A 26,266-nucleotide genomic window follows, 5' to 3' on the forward strand; every position below is an offset into this window, starting at 1 on the left:
AATGAAGTAGCTAAACCCACCTCTATCTTTTGAACTCATTGGTCCACACACATCTGTATGTATGAGTCCCATAAGGTCATTCGCTCTTTCACCTATTCCTGTAAAAGGTGACTTGGTCATTTTACCTAACAAGCATGACTCACAATTTTCAAATGATTCATAATCAAATGCTGAACGGAGTCCATCCTTTTGTAATTTTTGGATGCACGATTGGTTAATATGACATAACCTATAATGCCATAGGTAAGTTGGGTTTGAACCATCTGTTCGTTGCTTTTTATGATCTATGTTATAGACATGGGTTATATAATCTAATACGTATAAACCATTAACCAACTTTGCGATAGCATATAACATGTTATTCTTTCAAATAAAACAACATTTGTTTTTGATTTTAAAAGAAAAACCTTCAGTATGTAAAACAGGACTGAAACAATGTTCTTAGTAATCGCAGGAACGTAATAACAGTTATTTAGAACCAAAACGAGTCCAGATGGGAGCTTGGTTCATAGCTTCCAATAGTAAGTGCAGCAACATTTGCTCCATTTCCTACTCGAAGAATCATCTCTCCCTTTACTACCCTTTTAGTGACTCTTAATCACTGCACATCAATTACAATGTGAGCACCACAACCGGTATCAAATACCCATTTGGAATAGGAAGTAAGGTTAATTTCTACAACAAAAACATTAGTTAACTCCTTACCTTCCGTTTTCAACGGCATGTTGTTGGGACATTCTGGTAAGTGGTAAGACCACCTACCGCAATAGAATGTTGGATTTCGTAGCGTCCAACGCTACGCGGAAGAGAAACCCGCCCAAGACCTTCCCTAATAGTTAAAGAAATAAAGCATGCATAAACATAATTAAACAATAATTAGGAGAAGGGAGAAAGAAGTTATACCCTTGAAGCGTGCTTCGCTCGTAAACCGAGCTCTTAATTCGAATCTTAAAGCCTCACAAGCGTGACAGCCTCCAACGGCTCGTACCCACGACCCGACCCGAATGATCTTCGTCTCGAGGGTTAGTCGAGACTTGACCAAATATAAAACTAGAGTTTTATGAACTTAAAGGTTTTCTCAATAATAAGAGATGCCTTTTTGAGTTCCACTCAAGTTGATTTCCAAATGCCCAATCGTGGGGTATTTATAGGAAAATGCAACTTGCACTCCCATTCATGATCAATGTGGGATAGTTTGCATTTCTAACTAATTTATTTAAATCAAAAATAAATTAAAAGATAATGCAATCAACAATCAACAAGTGGCACATGGAGAGGAGTGGTTAGGTGAGGACCATCACCAAGGGGGGGACCATTGCCTTGCTCCCCAAGGGACGCCTCTAAGCTTTGGTCCCCACCACTCCAAACCGGCTTAATGGCATGGGCAAGCTGGCAGCCTGCCTTGGCTGCCAAGGCAGCCAGCTTGCGCCTGACACCAAGGCTAGGCAGCATGCCTTGCTAGCCAGCCAGCCAGCACAGCATAGCACGCACAGCCCAGCCAGCGCATGCGTGCTGCTAGCGAGCCACGCATGTTGTTGCTGCTAGACAAGGCCTAGTACGCTGTGCTTGGTGCTGCCATGTGAAGGCACACATACACACATACGGTGCAAGCACGCACAGCGTGCTGCTACGCTAGCAAGCACGTACATCACGTTGCTACGGCTGGTGCTGCTTGGCTAGCATGCACGCATGCATACGCACGCTACTATGATGGTGGTGTGCTAGCGATGCACGCACACACGCACACGCATGCTGCGATGGTGTTGTTCTAGCGATGCACGCACACACGCACATACATGCTGCCATGGTGCTGTGCTAGCGATGCACGCACACACGCACACGCATGTTGCGATGGTGCTGTGCTAGTGATGCACGCACACGCGCACACGCATGCTGCGATGGTTCTGTGTTAGCAATACACGCACACACGCACACGCATGCATCGATGGTGCTGTGCTAGCGATGCACGCACACACGCACATGCATGATGCGATGGTGTTGTGCTAGCGATGCACGCACACACGCACATGCACAGTGGCGTCACCAGGATTTTCGAAGTGTAGGTTCGAAACTTCGGAAATTTGAAATCGTAATTAACAAAGGAATAAAAATATAATAATTAAATATTCAGTACATAAATATGTTCAAACTATTGATTACAAATAGATTACACATAGAGAAACGAAAAAAAAAGACTATAGAAGCATTCTTCGAGTCTTCATACTTTGGAAGCTTTCCAATACATCATTATCACTAACTCTTGAAAATAAATCTCTCTCAAGAAAAGTGACTAAATTATCATTCAATAGTTGATCACCCATACTATTTCATAACTTATTTTTTACGTATGTCGTTGATGAAAACACTCGTTCCACGCTTGCAGTTGCAACCGGAATGATCAATGCTAGTCTTATAAGCAAGTAAACTAAGTTGTAAGTAGTATGCTTATTTGTTTCAAGCATCATAGAAAGCTCATGAATACCCTTCAAGTATCCAAACCTTGCATCTTGGCGCACATCATTAATATAAAATTGAAGCTCTTGATGAAGTGCAGTCATTGTCATATCATTAGTTGGAAACTCTTTGGGATATAACTCGGCAAGTCTCAACAACTTTTGCATATCAAATGCCGCAAATGAATTGATCGGGTTTAAGCATGACACACAAATAAGTAACTCCATATTTTCTTCATCAAATCTACTATTGAGCTCTTGGAGTTGTAAATCAATGAATGAATGATAAATCCAGAAGGCTAATTAAAACTATCGTAATTAAAGATTACAGTCAATTAGTAAACGAAATACAAAAGGCAGAAAACAAATAGCATATGAAATTATGAAAACCAGAAGGCAGAAAACGAAATACGGAAATAGCATATGAAATTCAACAATTTAACAAAAAAAAATCCCCAAATTGAGAACTTGAGAAGTAAATTAGCAAATTATAACCAAACTTCAGCAATGTACAAAAAATCCCCAATTCGTAATGTATATTAGCATATGAATTTCAAGTATTCAACGATTTAGCAAAAAAAATCCCCAAATTGAGAAGTAAATTACATTTGCAAAAAAAATCCCCAAATTCACTTACCTACATACACGGCTGTCAGGCTGTGACGGTGGGTCTGCTTGCTGTTGCGCCGTGCCGCCGTGTTCTGTTGCGCCGGGAAGAGAAGGAGGAAGAAGTTAGGGTTTTGAAATTTGGGGGAATGAGGAAGAGGAAAGCTGGGAAGGTAAGCTAAGGAAACAAAAAAAACAAAAAAAAAGGGTGTGAGTTACGGGTTTTGAACCCACAAACTCTTGTGTGATGGGAGGTAAAACTAACCACTGGGCTACAGCTTTACTTGTTGCCATATAATACACAAATATTCTATTTAAACCCATTTCGATTTTTTTTTTTTAAAAAAAAAGTTTTTAATTTTTTTCAAAAAATCATTGGGTTCAATGAATCCACTTGAACCCACACTGGCTCCGCCCATGCACATGCATGCTGCGATAGTGCTGTGCTAGCGATGCACGCACACACGCACATGCATGCTGCTGTGAGCAGTGCCAGGCCTTGCCTAGCGCCAGCGCCTAGCATGCTAGGTGTATGCTAGCTCGAGCTAGCCTATCAACCGCATGGCTAGGACAGTGTGATGCTACGGCTTTTCTCCAACTTGTTGCTTGTTGATTTTTCGACGCTCGGTCTTGATGCTCTAGGCTCGATATCCAACGTCTGTGTTCGTAATACTCTAGTGACTTATCAAATCCTTCGGATTGATTTGTCGATTCGGATCGGCAGTTCGCTTGGGTTTGACCCAAAGGGTTCAGTCAAGACAAAGCTGTAATATTAATTGTTCATTAATATTACAGATCGAAAGCGGCCTCCACCTAGGCATTCCGATCACTTGATCTCACTGAAGAATTAGCTTCCTGATAATTCTGAACCCTCTATCAGAATAATACACTTGTTGGAAGGACACCATTCCTTTCAATCTCCCACTTGTCCTTCCGGACTAGTGTGTATACAGTGTATAATGTATTTCCTATGCCGCTTAATGTCTCTTCATGAACTATAAGGTAAGAATCTTCGTCATCCTTATTACGTTCAGAAGTGTTTCTCGATCTCCGAGTTCGACTGTCAATAAGCAGATGATTTCTATAATCCATCTGAGCACGGCCATGCATTTTCACAATCTTGCTCTTCGAGCGGCCTTGTAAACAACAAAGACTAATTCCCTATTGTTAATAAGGGGACATTCCCAGTCTTGTACGTTAAGCATCCTTTACTAAGAGGACCTAATCTCCCGAGTGTTCCCGTTATAATCCCCAGTTACGGCGGACGTTTGATAACATCAAAGAGACTAGTAATCAAACATAATACTCATGGTTGAGGAAACAGGTTCCGATAGCTATAATGAGAAATGTACTTATGACGTTTTTAAATCTCTTAAAGTACACTCATAGGTCGATCCGGTGTAGTTCCAAACTAGAACCTATGCAAATGATTTATGACTACTACGTCCTTGCAGCACAAGAAACGGTGCTGTAAATCATACGACACACTAATCTCTGGCGGTCATTGATCGTCCATCAGTTAAATGGCCTCGATTAGGGATAATTTTCTATTTAAATATTCAATGTTCACTTAACAAGTGTTTCTTTATCCAAGACATAGTCTTTATACCATGTTTTGAATATTCTCAGAAATCGAATGGACTCATTATTTAATTCTAAACCACAATTAAATAGTAATGGAGTGAATAGTAGTTTTGCATAAAAATGATTACTCCATAAATGAATGGTTTTAACATAGTGTTTTACATTAAGACATATAATTTAATTAAAACACATTTATAGGGAATTCAAAGCCAATCTCCAACGTGCTTGATTCCCATTGCCTCGACGTGCTTGTTGTGCTTCACTTGAGGAAGAGGTTTAGTCAAAGGAACGGCCACATTGTCATCCGTCCCGATCTTACAAATTCTGATTTCACCTTTGGATTTCCATTGTGAAATCGCCTTTGGACATGTTTGACCTTCTGGTGCTCTCTTGGCTCTCTGGCTTGAGTAATAGCTCCATTGTTGTCACAATAGAGATGTATTGGACCCTTGATGGAGATAATTGTCATAATAGAGATCTATTGGATCCTTGATGGAGGATATAACACCAAGTTCACTAACGAACTTACGAATCCAAACTGCCTCCTTAGCGGCTTCCGAACCTCCCAAGTATTCGGCTTCTGTTGTAGAATCTGCAGTGGTGCTTTTCTTGGCACTCTTCCAACTAAACGCTCCTCCATTAAGGCAAAATATGTACCCTGACTGTGACTTGAAGTCGTCTCTGTTAGTCTGGAAGCTAGCGTCGGTGTAACCTTAAACAATCAAATCTTTGTGGCCACCATAGACCAGGAATTTATACTTTACAATACTAAGGACATGCCCCCTTGAAAATCCTAGAGAGAGAAAATCCTTCATTCCACCATTCTTGTTCCTTTGAAATCCTTGATTGGGCTATGGCCAAGGGGAAGAAAAGTAAAGGGATGAAGGGATCCTCATCTAAAACCAAGAAAAAGCGAGGTAAACCAAGAACTCGTTTGAATGCTAAGCTCGATCAAAGTAGAGGTGACAATGCTGGGTCAGAAGAGTGAGCTGGCTGGATGGTAATGATCTTGAGCCTCCTGGAGGGAAGGGAATCTCAGCGGAGGAGAAAGAGCTTCATGCAACTCAATTAAATCAATGGTTACAGGTAATTCACTACAACTCCCCTATTTTAAGCTCTAAGTTCAATGAAATAGTGAATCACCATGTACCTGGTAGTTCGGATGATTCGGTTAATCCGACCCCTTTAATGATGATTGCTGATAATAATGATAATCTTGATGGTAATCTTGATGAAAATAATTTGGATGTGAATATGGGTCTAATGGCAAACCCACGTTTTAATCCCCAATCTTTTAAGACCCCTATTTCTAGGATTCCTGATGTTGCTGGAAGTAATGGGTTAAAAAATTGGACAGAATTGTTTAATAGTACAAGAGATGAGGGAATTGATTTGTCTTCGGGTGGTATAATCAATGGAGGTGAACCTCGAAGTAAGTCTGTGGGTGGAATGTTGAAACTCACGTCAGATGATGTTAAGTTAGAAAGTGATATTTAGAATTCAGCCATTGTTTGCTATGCTCTAGGTGCTAAGGTGCCATATTTTGTAATGAATGGTTTTGTTGTAGAATTTGGGGAAAGTTTGGCATTGATAAGGTGAGCATGATGGCTAATGGTATCTACTTAGTGAGGTTCAGATCCAAGGAGAGTTGTGAAAAAGTTTTAAATGCAGGTCCTTTGCTTTTTGACAGTAGGCCTGTAGTTATTAAGAGATGGGAACCTGGTATCATATTGGAGAATGAAAAAATTTCAAAAGTTCTAGTATGGATCAGGCTGCCTGGATTACACCTCAAATTCTGGGGCCAAAACTCATTAATAAAGATAGGGAGTTTGATTGGAAAACCTATTAAGACAGATAAAATAATTGCAACAAAAGAAAGGCTGGAGTATGCAAGATTAATGGTGGAGGTCACTATTGATGGAGTTATGCCGGAGGAAATAGAATTCATGGATGAGAATGGGCACATAGTTCTGGAAAAGGTGGTATATGAATTGAAACCTGTCACTTGCAGCAAATGTGAGAACATGGGACACTCTGATGTGCATTGTCCTAATCTAAATAGGACTAAAAGAGACAGGTACAAGGATGGGACTTAGAGAAGGCAATTTGTTCTGCAGCCTGTAAAGAGAGTATGGAAGCCTGTGAGGAAGCCTGTGCAGACTCAAAATCAGACTAAGAAGACAAACAGTGTTAAGGTGAATGTGACAGTAGGTAATCGATTTGGTAGCCAAGATGAAGAGAATCAGTCCAATGAGGAGGAATACAGGAAGTAGGACAATAGGGCACAGGACAGGAACAGGTTATGTAGTATTGATGAAGGAAGAGTCCTGTTTGGAGGTTTGGAGGAGGGTGAATGTTCTTATACCTTACATGGATAATATAGGCTTCTGGAATGTTAAAGGCCTAAATTTGCCTACCAAAAGGAGTGATGTTTCATGGTTTTGGAACACCATAAATTAAGCTTATTTGGGCTCATGGAAACTAAAGTAAAAGCTAAGAAGTTCGGTAGAGTTTTTCAAAGTTTTGGAGATTCCTTGGTCTGTTACAGTAAATTACTCTAAAAGTGATAAGGGTAGAATTTGAGTTTTGTGGTTGCCTAATGTGTTCCAGGTTAAGGTGATCAGAGTAGAGGTGCAGCTAATTCATCTAGCTGTGAAACATAGAGCCTCTGGAAAAGTTTTTCTGGTTACTATGGTTTATGGCTTAAATGAGCAGAAGGATAGGGTGGAGTTATGGAATCAGATTTTTAATATTGCTACTATTTCTAGTATCCCTTGGATTATTGGTGGTGATTTCAATAACATTCTCAATCTAGAAGATAGGATTGGCTCACCTTGTACCCTAAATGAGGTGGAAAATTTCAGAGAATGTCTTCGGAATAATGACCTCACTGACTTTAAGGTTGGTGGGATGTTTTATACCTGGAATAATAAGTAGGAGGGAAGTAATAGATTTTGTTCAAAGATTGATAGAGTGATTGTTAATAATGCTTGGCTGGAAAATTTTGTGGATGAAAAAGCTAGTTTCCTTCCTGAAGGTACTATGGACCATAGTCCATGATGCATAAACTTTGGGTGAAGCCTTTCAAGTTTTTTCACCATTGGGTGGATGATCCTGACTTCTTAAACCTCATTCAGCATGAGTGGGATGTTGAGATTAGAGGAACTGCTATGTTCAGGTTTGTAAAGAAATTACAAGCTGTTAAGAGGGCTCTCAAGACACAGAATTTCACTTCTTGTCTTTTGTTGAATCTGCTGATGCTGAGGTTGCTATTAAGTTGATGGATATTAAAAAAGAAGCTTGACTTGGATCCTTGTAACGAGGGGCTGATTTCTGAAGAAAGACAGGCTAGGTATGATTATCAGTGTGCTCATACAACAAGGTACAAGTATCTGAGACTTAAAGCTAAGGCACACTGGTTGAAGAATGGAGACATGAATACTGATTACTTTCATGCTTGCATTAAAAAGAGAAGGGTTCAAAACAGAATATGTAGTATTGTTTCTGCTGATGGCTAGGTTATTCAAGAGAATGAGGGGGTGAGGAAAGCTTTTATTGATTATTATGAAAACCTTCTGGGCACTGTTAGTTTTGTTAGGGCAAGGCTGCATCCAGGTGTTATCAGTGAAGGAAGTGTTTTGAGTACTGATCAGCAGGTGAGTCTCTGTAATCCTTTTTCTGAGAATGATATCAAGGTTGCTTTATAGAGCATTGAAGATGATAAGGCTCTAGGGCCAGATGGGTTCACTAGTAAGTTTTTCAAAACTTCTTGGGATATAATCAAACAGGATCTATGTGCAACTATTCTGGATTTCTTTGAGCATGGTTACTTGCTGAAGCAAATCAATGCTACTGTGCTGACTCTTGCGCCTAAGTCTACTGATGCAACTCATGTCTCTCAATATAGACCTATTGCATGTTGCAATGTTATATACAATATCATTTCTTAGCTGTTATGTTCAAGATTGAAATTGGTCTTGCCTGGTCTGATTAGTGAAACACAAGGTGCTTTTGTACAGGGTAGATCAATTTTGGATAATATCTTGGTTTGCCAGGATATGGTGAGGAACTATAATGATAAAAGGAGATCCCCAAGGTGCACTATCAAAGTTGATATCAGGAAAGCATATGACTCAGAGCATTGGAGTTTTATCAGGGACATGCTTGCTGCCCTGAATTTTCCTGCAAAGTTCATTAGATGGATCATGGAATGTGTTACTACTCCTTCCTTTTCTATTATGATTAATGGGGGAATGTTTGGCTTCTTTAAAGGAAGGAAAGGGGTGAGGTAAGGTGATCCTGTTTCTCCTCTTCTCTTTGTAATTGTGATGGAATACTTGTCAAGACTTCTCAAGAAAGTGAGCAAGCTTAAGGGTTTTAAGTACCACAACGGTTATAGACAGTTAGGTATCACCCACCTTGTCTTTGCAGATGATTTGATGCTCTTTGGACATGGTGACAAAGGTACCTTTTCTCTGTTCATCAGGGCTCTGAAAAGTGTTTGAGAAGCTTTCTGGCTTGAGTGCAAATCAGGATAAGACTGCTGTGTATTTTAGGAACATGGAGGAGAACTTGAAGCTTGATATTTTGAGGGATAATGGCTTTGTTTAAGGAGTCTTTCCTTTCAAGTACCTGGGAATTCCCTTAAATGCAAGATACCTGAAAATCTCGGATTTTGACTCTCTTATTGATAAAATGCTTAATAGGATTACTTGTTGGTCTAGTAGAAATCTGTCCTGCACTGCCAGAGCTACTTTGATTAATTCTGTGCTTATGAGTCTCCATACTTATTGGGCTCAATGTGTTTTACTGCCAAAAGGAGTGATTCTTAGGATTACTCAGCTCTATAGAGCGTTTTTATGGGGAGGATCTGCTGTTCTCAAGAGTGCACCTCCTATTGCTTGGTAGTGGGTTTGTAAGCCTAAGCAGTATGGTGGTTTGGGAGTGAGAGACTGTAGTTGTTGGAATAAGGCTGCCCTAGGTAAGTATATTTGGAAGATTGCTGCCAAGAAAGACTCTCTATGGGTTAAGTGGGTTCACAACATTTATTTGAAGAATCAGGAGTGGTGGGCTTACATGCTAAAGAGAGGTGTAGGATGGGCATGGAAGAAACTTTGTTCCATCAAGACAGAACTGCAGCAGGGGTTTGAGAGTAACAATTGGGTGAGCAGGAAGTATAAGATTAAGGATTGTTATGCTTGGATGTAGGGTGACCAGACTAAAGTTAGTTGGGGGAAATGGGTTTGGAATAGGTTCAATGTCCCTAAACATTCGTTTATTTCCTGGATGGCTGCTCAGAGCAGGTTCAAAACTAAAGACAGATTAGCTTCTTGGGGTTGCTGTGAGGATACTAGTTGTTTACAGTGTGGGAAGGAAATTGAGTCTCATAATCACCTGTTTTTTTACTGTTTGTATAGCATGATCTGCATTAAGACTATTGGAGCTTGGTTGAACATAAATGAAAGGCACTATAATCTTGATAACTCATAAAAGCACTGGCAGAGGAAGAACACTGATCATATCCAAAAGAAAATTGCTCTTGCAGCTTTTAATGTCTGTGTCTACTATGTCTGGTTTGCAAGGAACAATGTCTTCTGGAACAAGGTTGTCATCATTCTTGTGAAGCTGTGTCAAGCTATCTGTTTTGAAGTGTTGGGACGAGTTCAACGGCTTATTGATAATTCGTGGAAGAGAGATCATTGCAAGTGGCTTCAGCAGCTGAAGAGTAGTGTTCCTACAGTTTGTCTTGATTGTACTTGATGTATTTTTTGTACTTGCTGATCTTTTGTTTTATAGCTGTTGTGTTTATCCTGTTTGTGTTGTGTTTTCTTTTGATTGTTTCTGGCCTGCTGACGTGTACCCTTCCTAGAAGGTGCCACATCAGCATAGGTCAGTTTGTCCCCCTTCCTTTCTTGAGGTACCCTTCCTAGAAGGTGCCCTCTTAGGGGGGAGGAAGGTGTTTTTGGTGGTTGATTGCCTTTTTGGCTTGTGTAGTTTTGGAGAGTTATAACTTTCCCTGTAAGTTGTAACTTCTTTCCTTTGGTAATAAAATATTGCTTATTTACCAAAAAAAAAAAAAATTTGTATCCTTGTTCCTTTTCACGTACTTTAGGATATTCTTGGCCGCAGTCCAATGCGCCTCTCCTGGGTCTGATTGGTATCGGCTCGTAGCAATTAAGGTGTATAATACATCTGGCCTTGTACATATCATGGCATACATGATCGATCCAATTAGCGAAGCATATGGAATCTGATTCATACTCTCCCGCTCAACAGGTGTCTGTGGACACTGTTTCTTGTTGAGAGTTACGCCATGGGACATGGGTAAGTGCCCTCTCTTGGCATTCTCCATGCTAAATCGGGCAAGCACTTTATCAATGTAAGTGATCTGGCTCAATCCAATCATCCTCTTAGATCTATCCCTATAGATCTTGATGCCCAATATGTACTATGCCTCTCCTAAGTCCTTCATTGAAAAGCACTTTCCTAGCCAACCATTTATGGACTCTAATAATTTTGTGTTGTTTCTAATGAGCAATATGTCATCGACATACAGCACTAGGAATGCGATGTCACTCCCACTGACCTTCTTGTAAACACAAGACTCATCTGGATTCTTGATAAAACCAAACTTACTGATGGCTTCATTAAATCGCAGATTCTAACTTCTGCTTGCTTGCTTCAGTCCATAAATGGACTTCTTAAGCTTGCATACCTTTCCAGCGTTGCTTGGATCAAAAAAACCTTCCGGCTGTGTCATATACACAGTTTCTTCAAAATTCCATTAAGGAAGGCGGTTTTGACGTCCATTTGCCATATTTTGTAATCGTAATATGCAGCAATCGCTAGGATGATCCGGACGGACTTAAGCATTGCGAATGGCAAAAAGGTTTCATCATAATCAATCCCGTTGATTTTCTTGTAACCTTTTGCCACCAGTATAGCTTTGTATATTGATACATTTCCATCTTTGTCTGTTTTCAATTTGAAAATCCATTTGCAACTGATGGGTGTGTAACCTTCGGGCAAATTTACCAAGTCCCAGACTTTATTTTCAGACATGGAGTCCATCTCAGATTTCATGGCCTCTTGCCATTTTGCAGAGTCGGGGCTCGTCATAGCTTGTTTGTATGTCGCTGGCTCATCTCCATTCATGACTAGGATGTCCTGATCTTTGGTTAAGACAATACCAAGGTATCTGTCTGGTAGAGATCTTGCCATTGCGACCTACGAAGGGTAATAGGTTGAGCATTTACATTGTCTGTTTGATTCTGACCAATCTTATCAACTACTTCTAAAGCATTTTGATTGTCAGTTTTATCAAGTTGACACTGTTGCTCTTCCTCTCGAACTTCGTCGAGTTCAATTTTCCTCCCACTTGTCATTTTGGAAAGGTGTTCCTTCTCCAAAAAGACACCATCACGAGCAACAAACACTTTGTTCTCGGATTTGTTGTAGAAGTAATACCCTTTGGTTTCTTTTGGGTAGCCCACAAAGAAACACTTGTTTGATTTCAGGTGAAGCTTGTCAGAAATTAATCGCTTGACATATGCTTCGCAACCCCAAATCTTAAGAAAAGACAACCTTGGAGGTTTCTTAGTCCATAATTCATATAGAGTCTTTTTGACAGCTTTTGACGGAGCACGGTTCAGTGTTAGTGCTGCAGTTAGTAACGCATGTCCCTAGAAAGAGATAGGGAGTTCACTAAGACCCATCATTGATCGAATCATGTCTAACAAGGTTCAATTTCTCCTTTCGGATACTCCGTTCCATTGAGGAGTTCCGGGAGGTGTCAGCTTTGAAAGAATACCATTTTCTTTCAAGTGATCGTCGAATTAATGGCTCAAATATTCGCCACCTCGATCCAATCGAAGTGCTTTTATTTTCTTGCCAAGTTGATTCTCAACTTCTTTCTGAAACTCTTTGAATTTCTCAAAAGATTCATATTTGTTCGACATAAGGTAGACATAACCATATCTCCTATAGTTGTCGGTGAAGGTAATGAAAATTCGATATGTCTTAGTTTTGTCAGCGGTATCAACATTTGTCTAATCATATGTAAAAACATGTCATTTTCATTGATTTAAGTGAACTGAACTAATCATCGCAACATTTTGAAATCCTAGACATGCATCTAACATTCAAATATATATATATAAGCACAATAATATACATAAAGCATAAAATAGATGCATTTGGCAACTAGCATGACCCCTTGAATCTTCAAGTCTTCAAGGGTCTTCAAAGCATTATCTTGACTCGACCTCATGGAAAACACCGTTTGAGACGTCTCCGCCAAGCATGCAATTTCTAGTTACTACGAATAAGATTAACCTAAATATGAAGGTACAAAAATACTCAACGGTACGTAGACCGTATTTAGATTTACAAAAATACGTAACGAAACGCAATCCGTATTTTCTATCCTAGTCATGTCCCACTAGTTGCCATTTTCACAAAACCCTGTTACATAACAAGCTTTCATTCACCCATTCACTATGTGTGAATGACCCATGCATTTTATGACGAATAACAAGGAAAAAATTCACAACACGAGAAAACTAGTAATTAACTTAGGTGGTTAATCCGATTAACACGCCTAATTAAAACTAGCCAAAGTTATTTAACATATTATATATATTAAGGCGCAATTTGTTCACGAAAATTCCTCAAGCTCCCACTAAATTCCACAAGTGCCGGAGCTACCGAAGCTTAGCCTCGTTTAAATTTAACTAATTAATTAATTAAACGGCAAAATCTTTTGCAAAAATCATAGCCCAAAATTAAGCAAAATCGACTCACCCAAAAAACTTGTGGGCTGCGCACCAAGGCTGCTATGCTGCCCTTTGTGTTGCGCCTGCTATGTTGGATGCTAGCATCCTCGCCCAGCGTAGCACGCTACGCTAGTCAGCACCAGCAGCACACAACGCATGTTGCGCATGCTAGCATGCTTACTGGCGCCTGGCTGCGTATGGCAGGCTGGCTGGGGCTTGCTACCCGGCAGCTTGCCCAAGCAACTCTAGTAGCCTAGCCACGCACCTAGCACTAGGCAGAACGCAACAGCCTCGCCACACAGCACAGCAGCATTACGAGGCTAGGCACCATGCGCATACCTAAGGCAGCCACATGTGGGCTGCGTGGGCAGCCCGGCTGGCCTTGGTGGCGCTTAGGTGCTCTTGCATTTAATCTACCCTTGACATGCATAAATTAATTAAGGCATAAAGATTTAAAATATTTTGTCAAAAAACGAAAAACCCCTCGAAAAACATATTTCTGGGAGGATTGTGGCTTTTGGACAACCCTAAAAGGATCAAAACGATTTAGAACATCGATTCCACCCAAAAAACACTATTTTTAAGTCGAAATCTAGGTTCGTCAGCCAAAATTAAAAAAAAATACGAGTTTTAAAATAATTAAAACGAGCTTCTAATCCAATTAGAAAGCACAACCAGAAATTTAAATCCATTTTAAATCACCTTAATTAATTATTAATTGCAATAATTAAAAAGAGCGCGGCTCTGATACCGCGGTTGGGTTTCGTAGTGTCCAACACTACGCGGAAGAGAAACCCGCCCAAGACCTGCCCCAATAAATAAAGCAATAAAGCATGCATATAATTAAATAATAATTAAGAGAAGGGAGAATGAAGTTATACCCTTGAAGCGTGCTTCGCTCGTAAACCGAGCTCTTACTTCGAAGCTTAAAGCCTCACAAGCGTGACGGCCTCTAACGGCTCGTACCCACGACCCAACCCGAACGATATTCGTCTCGATGGTTAGTCGAGACTTGACCAAATATAAAACTAGAGTTTTACGAACTTAAAGGTTTTCTCAATAATAAGAGATGCCTTTTTTAGTTCCACTCAAGTTGATTTCCAAATGCCCAATCATGAGGTATTTTTAGGGAAATGCAACTTGCACTCCTATTCATGATCAATGTGGGATAGTTTGCATTTATAACTAATTTATTTAAATAAAAAAAAATTAAAAGATAATGCAATCAACAATCAACAAGTGGCACATGGAGAGGAGTGGTTAGGTGAGGACCATCACCCAGGGGTAGACCATTGCCTTACTCCCCAAGGGATGCCTCCAAGCTTTGGTCCCCACCACTCCAAACCGGCTTCATGGCATGGGCAAGCTGGCAGCCTTCCTTGGCTGCCAAGGCTGCCAGCTGGCGCCTGGCACCAAGGCTAAGCAGCCTGCCTTGCTAGCCAGCCAGCCAGCACAGCATAGCACGCACAACCCAGCCAACACATGCGTGCTGCTAGCGAGCCACGCATGCTGCTGCTGCTAGGCGAGGCCTAGTGCGCTGTGCTTGGTGCTGCCATGCGAAGGCATACACACACGCATAAGGTGCAAGCACGCACAACACGTTGCTACGGCTGGTGCTGCTTGGCTAGCATGCACGCATGCATAAGCACGCTGTTGTGATGGTGTTGTGCTAGCGATGCACGCACACACGCACACGCATGCTGCGATGGTGCTGTGCTAGAGATGCATGCACACACGTACACGCATGATGCCATGGTGCTGTGCTAGCGATGCACGCACACACACACACGCATGCTGCGATGGTGCTATGCTAGCGATGCACGCACACACTCACATGCATTCTGCGATGGTGTTGTGATAGCAATGCACGCACACACGCACATGCATGCTGCGATGTGTTCTTAATACTGTAGTGATTTATCAAATCCTTCAGATTGATTCGTCGGTTTGGATCGGCAGTTCGCTTGGGTTCGACCCGAAGGGTTCAGTCAAGACAAAGTTGTAATATTAATTGTTCACTAATATTACAGATCGGAAGTGGCCTCCACCCAGGCATTCCGATCACTTGATCTCCCTGAAGAATTAGCTTCCTAATAATTCTGAACTATCTATCAGAATAATACACTTGTTGGAAGGACACCATTCCTTTCACAAAAGCACTGACTTCCTTGTTTCTTCAAGTATTCCTTTGTGTGGTTGATTAATAAATCGACAAGCGTGACTATAGAGCCTTCATCATCATGAATAAGCTTGACGAGATCAAATTCAGCATGGAGTAAAAATAAAATTGTGTCATGAGCAGACACATCATCAAATGGTCTCCCTAAGATATCCATCCAATTAAGTAACTCAATCAGTTCCTTGACATGTGTCTTAACTGACTTACCAGGTAGAATTTTCTTGGTCATTATCTTGCCATGAATGTTGTAATTCTGAAACCTTACACTGTCAGTCTAGGAGTAACATATATTGGGAATTGAATCAACAATTTCCTTGACATTCATATCAATGAGCCTCCACTTCCTAATGCCCCTAAGCCTCCTCTGTAGGCAGCATGTAGGCATTCTCACAGTAAGGTTGGCTCTTAATTCTTAAACCTTCTAGCCCAATAAGTTGGAATAAAGGCTAACATGAGATTCCTGACTTTCTCTGCATTTGAAACATATTTCGCATGCTTGTTAGGAGTAAAACCCACTGTGAATATGCTTTTAATGGGAATATATAGGCGAGCTTCGAGCCCCTGGCTCTTAAGAACACTTCTTAGCTCCCTCTCCCAATCCTTGAAGTTTCTTAGATTCAGCCTTGTTTTCAATTTGGTTGGAAAGTTAGTGTTGTCGTTAAAGCTATTCATCTACAAATAAAAACGAGGCAAAGTTCAATAATTGTGTGTAATAAAATTTAAAGCACCATAAGCGAATTAAATAGGTTACTTTAAAATACTTTGTTCAATATTAAATGATCCTTATTGAATTAAGTGATTCCAAGATCCTTTATTTGTGTAATAGTTGACCGGACTGAGGCCCTACTATCAAGCATTGCATTTTCAAGGTAAGTAAACTCTTTACTAATTACAACTCTTGTAACTCTTGGTTGAATTATTACCCATCTCATGTTTAATTTTTACCCTTTGCTTCAAGGTTCTAAGCGCTTTAGGTAACCTTGTTGAGCACAACCAATTAAATGTATAAAACGTGATTTACCCCAAATTACCTAAGATAACAAGTGACACCCTGCGGAGGTAGGCCCATCACTCACAATTAAAGGGTTGTTGGGTATCTAATTGGAAAAGCAATCTTAATATTACCAGGACCTAGATTTATTATGTTGTGATTATTTAGTAAACTCTAGCGCATCATCACAAGCATAATCTACTAATGCATAAATAAAACATGACATAGTATGGCCCCTTAATCCTAACAAACTAATAAAGCAAAATCTCCCACTTGAACCTTCATGGATCTCATCCACCTTGCTCTTTTGGGCCTTTACTCCATGGGCTTCTTGCATTAACTACAACCTGTAATTCTATTTTATTCTATTTACTACTTAAATAAAATAAAATACAAAAATAATTAATGGTACAAAGACCGTATTTAGATTACAAATGTACATCACAATGCGCAGATCGTATTTAGAATCTATTGGCCATAGTAGTTTATATATAGCAAAATAATATCTTATATTATAAAAATTGTCATATAATAAATCACTCAACATGCTTGCCTAAACTACAACATCAAATGTTCATAAAAGAAAAACATGGTCCCAAAATATCTCATATATTTAAACTGTAATTAGATAATATCCCATATTATTCATGACCAATTATAAAATATCATATATTTTAATGTAGGTATGAGATAGAATCAAATCTTATTTTAATCTTGGAAAGATAAATCATATTTATCCTCCATGATTATCCTAACTAATTTAGGAAATTCTATCCTAAGTACTTAGCCAATCACATAATTTTAATCAATTATATCGTAAAATAATTATGGAACAATCTCATTATTAAAACAATTATTATCCATACAGAATCTTTTGCTCAAAATATCCTAACAAACTTATCAAAATTAACAACTTTAATTTTGAAAACTTATCTTTTTCAAAAAAAAAAATCTGATCTTGAATTTTAAAATAAAATATTTTTTTTGAAAACCGCGCCAGCCACTGTGGTGTGGCCAGCCAAAGCCAGCCACGGTGACTGTACACCTGTATGGTGTACGCTGCACAACAGCAGTGCCGCACAACTCTTGCATGGTGCTGCTGATGCTCCTCCTTTAGCGGACCTGCTGCCCCACCCTTCCCCTCCCTCTTAGACCACCACCGGCGGCAGCCACTGTGTCTGCGCCACCCAGCCACTGCCGCCGCCTCAAATTAGCCTCAAAACAATTTTTTTTTGAGTTTTAATTTAATTAAAACAACTCTTGCTATAATAAATTAAATTGGTCCAAGTTAATAAAATTAAATCACATTCAATTTTAGAATTAGGGTTCTTCATGAAAACAATTCCTAATTCAATTTAACACTTCAATTAAATCATTGATCATGCAAAATTCACAATTTATACATGAAATCAAATAAATTAAATTCATGAAATTAGGAACTATCGAAATTACTCAAAACACAAAATCCAAATTTAGGGTTTAGGGTTTCGAAAATTTCGAACTAGGGTTTGGGGGGGTGGTCGAAATTTTCAAACCAAATAGGGTAAAAATCAGTCCATTGTTAGGCTAAATTAGAGCAAAATAAATTACATTTAATGATTCCATATGTTAAATCACATTTAAAATAATAATTGACCCATAATTAAATTATTCTCCCTCTTACTTGAAGTAAAATTTGTTGACAACAAAGAATTATGATCAATATGTGTACATGCATTAGGCTAACTCATACGATTATAGGACTTTAAATACTCTAAGCGGAATTGCATGAATCGTATTCATAGGCATCTAAAAGAAGATCTATGCATAACACACAAAGAACAAATAATTATACCTTTGAAGCGTAATTCCACGAGTGATTGAGCAAGAACAATAAGGAGAACAAGATCCCCAAACGTGATTCCTCTACTTGGTCCACGGATTGAACCTCCACTAATGTTAGTTAGTTGTGATTGAACCCTTCAATCAACCTTCTACGGAGAGGAGAGGAGACAAACAAGCCACAAACCACCACCACCGTGCGTCCGCCGGCGCCGATGTCCGTACCATACAGACTAAGGGAGTGAGAGAGAGAGGCGTCTGTGTGTGTGTGAGAGAGAGAGGGGTTGGGAGTTGGTGGCTTGCTTCACAATCTATTGCTTAGGTTATTTGTGACTTGTATGCATAACCTAGGCAAGACCTCTGTTTATATATCTCATATATAATTAGAGTCCATGTGAAGCCTAAACTCCTAACCCAATCCAAACTACTCTAGCCTAACTACTTATGTGGCTTATCATTACCTTATGAGGCCCATGAATGGGCTTCATACTTTGTTCAATCCATAACCCTTATGTGTGACCTTAAAGGATCCATTCTATTGGGCTTTAGACTATTTTACTAGCCCAAAGATCATTTATCCTATCTAGCAATAGACAATGACGATTCAAAAGAATGAACTAATTATTTTCATAAAAATGACCCTTGATATAACTAGTAATTGCACTTGACGAAGACAAAAATCCTTCACATAATACATAACAATTTACAAAAACTATAAATAAATAATGTTTTCAATTACGAAATTAATGCAGTTTTTCGAGGCATCGCCTGAGCCTAAAAAAGTAGTTATATAATGTCTATATAATTTTTGCCAATACGTAATTAATAATATTAATATCAAAAGTTAAGTATGTGCTGGTAAACATGTCTAAATAAAATGTGTCAACTAATATGAAACAGAGGAAGTAAGTGATTTGTATATTGTATTAAGTTAATCATAGAGATAGTCGGGTTTTTTTTTTTTTAAAAAAAAAAATATTTAAGTGGGTAATCAATTTGGAAGACTTTGGGGGAATTGAGAGGAGAAAAGGAATGACCTAAATGTTAATGAAAAACAAATCAATAAAGGGAGTTAACGAACCCTTTTGATTCCCTAACCCTTTCCTAAATAGCCAATAACAAAAACCCTAATTATTCTGGCCTTATTAAATTAACTTTATATTACATGTGTGTAGAGAATAATTCAAAAATCCACTTTAAGCCCCACTGTGATCATGAATTTAAACACGGTGGCGTCCAAAGGGAAAGAAGCTAGAGATAAAAGAGTCGCCAACAAGTTTTAAGAACTTGTAAACCGTTCACGGGTTTGAAGGTTACACCCCATTCACGATCATGGAGATCGCTAACTCCATAGTGGCCGAGAACCATTACTGGATATTCGTGGATGATGGTACGAATCCAACCTAAAAGAGATTGAACCCGCCCTAAATCGGCCTCTACTTAATTCTTATGATATTCATGTGCGCTTTCCGATCAACATACATACAATAAATTAACCCTAAGCATATTTAATCTACGTTGGTTGATTATTAATGCACAAATAAATCTATTATTGGTGATCACTTGAATTAAAATCATATTAAACCTAAATCAAATTATTAATTATCTTATTAGACGTGATTTCAAGTGCAAATTCCCTTTAAACCTGCAAGAAAGGAAGTGATCAAGCAATAACAATAAAATATCAAACAATGTATAATTGACATAACAAACATCATTATAATCATTATAATCATAATTAATAGCAAGATCCTAGGAATGATACTAAACAGATTAATAACAAACCCTAGCATGTCACTAAATAATAAAAATCAAAACTTTATCCTAAACATGATACTAGAAAACATGATATTAGAAATATTAATTAACACCCGCAACATGATACTAAGAATCAAAATTAACATCCTAACATGATACTAGAAATCACAAAAGCATCCTATCATGATATTAGGAATTAAAATAATATTTAAGCATTAGTTCTATATCAAAAGCAAGGAATAAAGGTAGTAGATCTACTCACTTTGATGCCTCATATCTCTTTCTATCAAAACAATACACACGTTAGTAACTTTAAGAAAGATAAATCAAACCAATAAATAAATAAAATAAGAATTAAAATATAGATTTGGGACCAAACCCTAAGAACTATCAACCTTTCACGTCGAGGTTGAAGGCAACTTTGAGAAGGACTTGGAGTTTTCAAGTCTCACAAAGGACGTATGATGTGTGATGTGTTTAGGCTAAGGCTAAGAAAGAGAGAGAGAAAAGTTTATAGCTTAGAGAGGGATTAAGATGATGATTTTTGGTGAATCAAAACGGAGGAAAACGTCCTCTATTTATTGTGAAAAGCAAGGGAAAAGATCAGAAAAAGAGTCAGAATACAACTCGAAGTAAAACTGATTGTATCGCAAAACGATAGCTACATCGCGACGGGATACTTATATCGCTGTACGATATTAGCATCGTTCAGCGATACTTTTTGAAAGATAGAATCCGTACAGAATCTGAATTCCAATCAAATTGGGTTAATCGTATTTCCGTACGCATTCTAGTTTTATCATAATTAAATCTATTGAAAAACAAGTGTTTTATCCAAAGTAAAAAACTTAAATTTTTATCTTTTCAAAAACAAGATAAATAGAACCTTCTAGAAGAATTCTATAAGCTAATAATAAATCCTAAGGGATTTAGGAATGGTGTTAAGGATAATGGACCCTTCGCATGATCATTGGGTCGAAGGTAAGGTTCGGTTTGGGTCCAGTTTAGTATTTTGGCCATAACTTCTTCGTTATAACTCGGATTTGGGCTTATAATATATCGTTGGAAAGCTCTTTCAAGCCTCATCCAACTACTCAATTATTGGACAAGAATTATGAACCAAGATAAACTGGTTTGGACAATTATATAAAGTGGACACGAAATGAATTATTTTCAAAGACACGAAATGAATGATTTTGGATTAAGGACACGAAATAAATGATTTTGGATCAAGACATTTAAGGAAAGTTTAGAAATGGTCAAGGCTAAAGGAAATTCACGAGACTCTTCACCTGACTCGATAATCAAAGACGTGAAAGGTACTCATCACTGGGTTTGGTTTTTGGGGAGACACAATCAGGTGTCTACAGAAGCCTCCACTTTAACTAAGTTAAGAGAAACGTAAGTTTCAAAAACAAAAGTCAAAGTATATTGGTAGGGACGGAGAATGATTTAGAACGTTTTGCGATCCTAAATCATTTTTTTTAACTCCGATACCTACAGAAAACATCAGTTCTACAAATAAAGGAGTTTAAGGAAAAATGCGTATCTGACACCAACGTATCGGTAGCAAACACTTTTTGCAGCTTTCCACGTGTTGAGAAATCCACCAGATGATAATTTTTTGCGCCCCGGGAATTTTACCGTGAAGCACTACGCCTTGAGATAATCTTCCACGCCTTGAAAAGACTGATATGAGATAGATTCCACGCCTCGGGGACCCCATCACGAATCACTATGTTTCGAGCAACTCACAAGTGAAAGGTGACAAGTTTCCGCGCCTTGGTCAACATTTCGTAGATTCCTACGCCTCGAGCGACCTGTTGAATGATGATTTTCCACGCCTTGGGAAGTCTAATCTGGGACAATCTCCATGCCTTGGGAGCCCTATCGTGAACTCCTATGCCTCGAGAAATTCACAAGTGAAATTCCATACTCCGGGAATAACACTAAACATAAACGCCTTGGGATACAGTCGTCGTCTTCTATGCCTTAAGAAGTACGCAATGATCTACAATTTTCCACGCCTTGGGAGAACTTGTATAGTAATTACGTGTCTCTACGCCTTGAGAAACTTGTGACACAGTCAATCAAGTTGTTTTGTTTTGACAACCTCCATATTCTCAGTGAGCGCCATGGAAGACAACTATGCTTCAAGCCGTCTTCTCAAATCAAGGTGACAACTTCAACATTTTAGGGAACGCTGTTGAAGACCACTACGCCTCGACCTGTCTTCTCAAATCCTCTCGTCTTCACACCTTGGAAGTGATAGGTTCTCACGCCTTGGAAAACCTACCATAAAACCTTACTCCTCAAGATTTTACCGAGCTCAAATCAATTTCGTAGAAATCTTCTATTTTAGAAAATTCTTGATTATGATCAATCACTACTCAAATAATGTGGTCAATCAATACTCAAATATGCTCAATTAATCAATATGATTGTCATCAGGCCGATCATCAATCAAATGTGATTGTAATCAGGCCAAACATCAATCGAATTAATTGCTTAGAGGCTAAATGGCGCGCCATAGAGCTTAAACGGATAAATGAGGTCCACAAAATCAGCGTATGAGACCCACAAAGTCTAACGTGGCCAACAACAGACGCATCGCGCAGCACCAGGTTGTATCGCGTTGTGTTGGGAGTATCGCCTCGCGATATGCATATCGCGTCGCGACAAATTCATTGCGTCTGCTGCTTTCATTTTGTTCGTTCGCTCGCGGAACTTCAAGTTGCACGTTCTTGATCGTTTGTTGACCAAATTCACTTAAATATTTTGCAAATCTTCGCATTTTCTCTCTAATTTACCGATCTATGTAAGTTCTGGTCAAACTTCTCTTAATTTCGGCAAATTTTAGGCGTTTTATTTGCGATTTTTCGGGAAGTTCGAACATGTTTGTGTTAATTTCTTCAAGTTCTGCCGAATCTCTTGTTTTGAAATTGCTTGAACATGTTTGTATATTTCTTCGTGAGTAATTTGAGACTAGAATTGCTTGATTTGGTGAAGAAACGAGATTTCTTCCATTGTTGAACAGTCTAGGTTCGTGAGTACAATGTAACCAGTTCTTCGTGATTTTGCTTGCTCTTTGTACTTAATTTGTTGCAATATTTGCCAAAAACTTGTAAGAAATTGTTTTAGCGCTCAAAATTTTTGTTATCGTGCAAATCAAAATCATGCTCTGTTTTTGTATTTTGTACTCTGTTTTTTACGAACATAGTATCATGCGGCTAAGTGAACTTAGATACTATAGAACCTTTAATTTATTGTTTTTATGTCAACAACAAATAGGTTCCAACCCGTAAGCGACGGCAATGGTGCTTCTACCAGCCAGGGGTGGTCATTTTAAAGTTGGACGAGCATACCCTGGCCTTTCAGCCAATTTACACATTTCCCAGCGCGTCCGGCTGGGTATCACCGATGAGCACGTTTGTTGTCACACCTCAGGCAACGATAGCATTTCGTACATTTATCGCCATTGCATTGAGAGGAATGAGGCGATGAGGGCTCTCTGGGAGTCTTGCGGGTTGACACCTCTTTTCCGGGTCGCTACGGCTGTTCATCCTTGGCGAGATAGTCATTGCATTGTTTGGGGTGTCGTGGAGTTTTTCTGGGATACCACGAACACTTTTCATTTCCCATGGGGTAAGATGACTAATATTCTCCTCGACTTCACTATTATCACTGGCCTAGAGTTTCGGCCTACTCCGCTTCCTGCAGACGGGATGCATACTCTAGTTTCTCCCGAGACTGCGTAGTTGCTAGGCCCTATGATCCATCGAGCCGCTACTAAGGCTCAGAATTTAAACACCAGCATAAGGTCAACCCGTAGGACGCTACTTACGGAAGCTTTTGATGATGATGCAACCACTCAGGAGCAGCGGGTGCGTATCTTTGTTCTCATTCTCATGTCGGGGACTTTCTCTCCTGACAGGGGAAGTCGTGTCTTATTGCACTATCTCTCCTCCTTGTGCATTCTTCAGCTGATCGGCACGTATGACTAAGCCAGCCTTGGCTATGCTGACTTGCTTTTGGGATTGCGGTTGGCCTATCGTCAGCGATAGTGTAGTTCAAAGATTACTCTCTCTAGTTTCTGGAAAATTATAGAGACATGTGTCCTTCTATTTTGGTGGGTTTAGTTTTCTTCTCGATATTTATCGAGTCTTAGGTTTTCTATCTCCTTGCAGGTCTGCCTCTACGAGTACTTCCCTTCTTTGGTGCCGGTAAGTCCTCGAGCTAGAGGGCTCCCTATCGTAGCTAGCTGGTAGGGACACCGAGTTACTACTGCTTCTGTTAGGGCTGTGATTCTTAAGGTAAATATTTTTTTCTTTTGTTTCCTTGTCTCTTAGGATTTCATCGCGAGTTCCTAACTTATTTCCGTTGTTGTAGCACCTTGATGTTTAGTATCGTCCATGGGCTGATTTGGGTGATTTCAGGTTGGCTTCTCAGTATACTACTTAGAGGCGTTTCTTCTAAGGTACCTATGATGTAGTATGGTACCTGGGCGAGAGGGTGGCCATTCAGCACTTCTTGACTGTTCATGTAGTTCCTGCTAACCCTCCTGCTCAGATGATGAGTTAGGAGCGGCTCTGGATTCATGCTGCCATCAGAGCGATTGGTGAGGACTAGCGGATATATAGTAACCCCGACCGTCCTTATGTGGAGGTGTTACCTCCTCGGCTAGCTTCGCCACCCTACAGTGAAGAGGAGGTTTGTCGTTCATGACTATCCATTTCGTCTTTTCTGTAGCACCCAATGGTGATTTACCGTTGGACTTTACTTTTTGCAGGAGTCGGAGGAGCTTACGGAGTTTGTGCCTTCACGAATGTCCATCACTTATTAGGGGACCTATGGACTAGTCGAAGAGATGATTCCTCCAGCGCCGAAGGAGTGGCGATTAGTGTCCTAGTCTATTCCTTGTCACCAGACTTGGGTGAGCTCTCACTCTTCTTATTCGGTGTACCTGTATATTTTGTGTTTCCCTGACTTTGTCTATTTTTGCAGTTCTCTCGCGAGGTGGTGACGCGGATGACAGCGGCCATGGGCGCCTTCCCATACCAGCTGGTGAGATGGAGTCATTGAGTCTCGTGTCGACGTACGGATGAAGTTGTGCCGGTATGCCTTTGTACATTTGCTTTTATTTGTTCTTTTTTGCCTTTTTATGCCTGAATCGTTTTGTTGTTTTTATTTCCGCCTGCTCCTTAGCCATGCACTCGTTGAGGCCAGAGAGCTCGAGGGATCGAGGCGTCAGCGTACCTCTTTGGAGACCCCAGTTAGGCAGAGGCGTCCAGTCAGGCCGTGGTTGAGGATGATAGCAGCTCATCGTCAAGGGATGTGAGGCCACCTCGTTATGGTACTCTGGTGCTCTGTCCTCACGAGTCCCCGAGTGTTTTTCTGGCTGGTCCGTCCTCTCGACCTGGTGATGGGATGTACGAGGTAGGCTCGTCATCGCAACAACCAGAGTCTACACCCTTTGCTGGCGGGAGTTTTCAGCAGTACGGGCCACATGGAGGTACTTAGTGGACTGTTCTTACGATCACAATCTCGACGACTGGTGGTGCTGATACTGATCAAGCGTGGACTCCACGTGGTGCGCAATTCTATGATGTCATGGGAATTCCTCGAGATTTGCGTCCTCCAGCGCCATAGTTTCTCCTGCATGTATTTTTTGGACTTTCTAGGACTTTGCTCATATTTTGTATATTTTAATAACTCTTTTATTAGACTTATGTGTACACTAGACTTTACTTATTATGTACATTCTTTAGTCTTTTTATTACCTTGCATTTATTTATGTGCATGTGCGTGAATTTTTGCGCAAAAATTTAGTCATTTTTATTATCATTGGAGGGTATCCTACTATCTCCCCCCAAAAGAAAAAATGAAAAAAGAAAAAAGAGGGAAAAAAAGTATAATTAATTAATTTCGAAATTCCTTAAAAAAGAAATTTCCCAAATAAATTAGGATTTAGAGAAAAGGTTGAATTTTTGTAGGAAAGGGTGAAATAAAAGTGAAGAAGGTTAAGATTAGGTGAAATTCGGAAAAAATCAAATTACAAAATCGAGTCAAAATCAAATCGATGTGTAAAAAAGACGCGCTT

The 26,266-nt window shown here is 39.6% G+C and overlaps 1 long non-coding RNA gene across 2 annotated transcripts in view; it reads left to right on the forward strand.

Moving 5' to 3' along the window:
- LOC110715084 overlaps nt 1-25,942 on the forward strand; it is a 42,482-nt gene extending 16,540 nt beyond the window's left edge. The window contains exons 2-5 of one of the 2 annotated variants that reach the window (XR_002510210.1): nt 24,354-24,479; nt 24,603-24,876; nt 24,956-25,099; nt 25,171-25,942. This is a non-coding gene — a long non-coding RNA (uncharacterized LOC110715084). Of the gene's footprint in view, nt 1-21,579; nt 24,480-24,602; nt 24,877-24,955; nt 25,100-25,170 lie in introns of those variants that run through there. The other variant, XR_002510209.1, reaches the window with a different exon arrangement.
- Nucleotides 25,943-26,266: the final 324 nt, after the last annotated feature.

Source organism: Chenopodium quinoa, unplaced genomic scaffold, assembly GCF_001683475.1.
Source record: "Chenopodium quinoa cultivar QQ74 unplaced genomic scaffold, ASM168347v1, whole genome shotgun sequence".
Classification (NCBI taxonomy): Eukaryota; Viridiplantae; Streptophyta; class Magnoliopsida; order Caryophyllales; family Amaranthaceae; genus Chenopodium; species Chenopodium quinoa.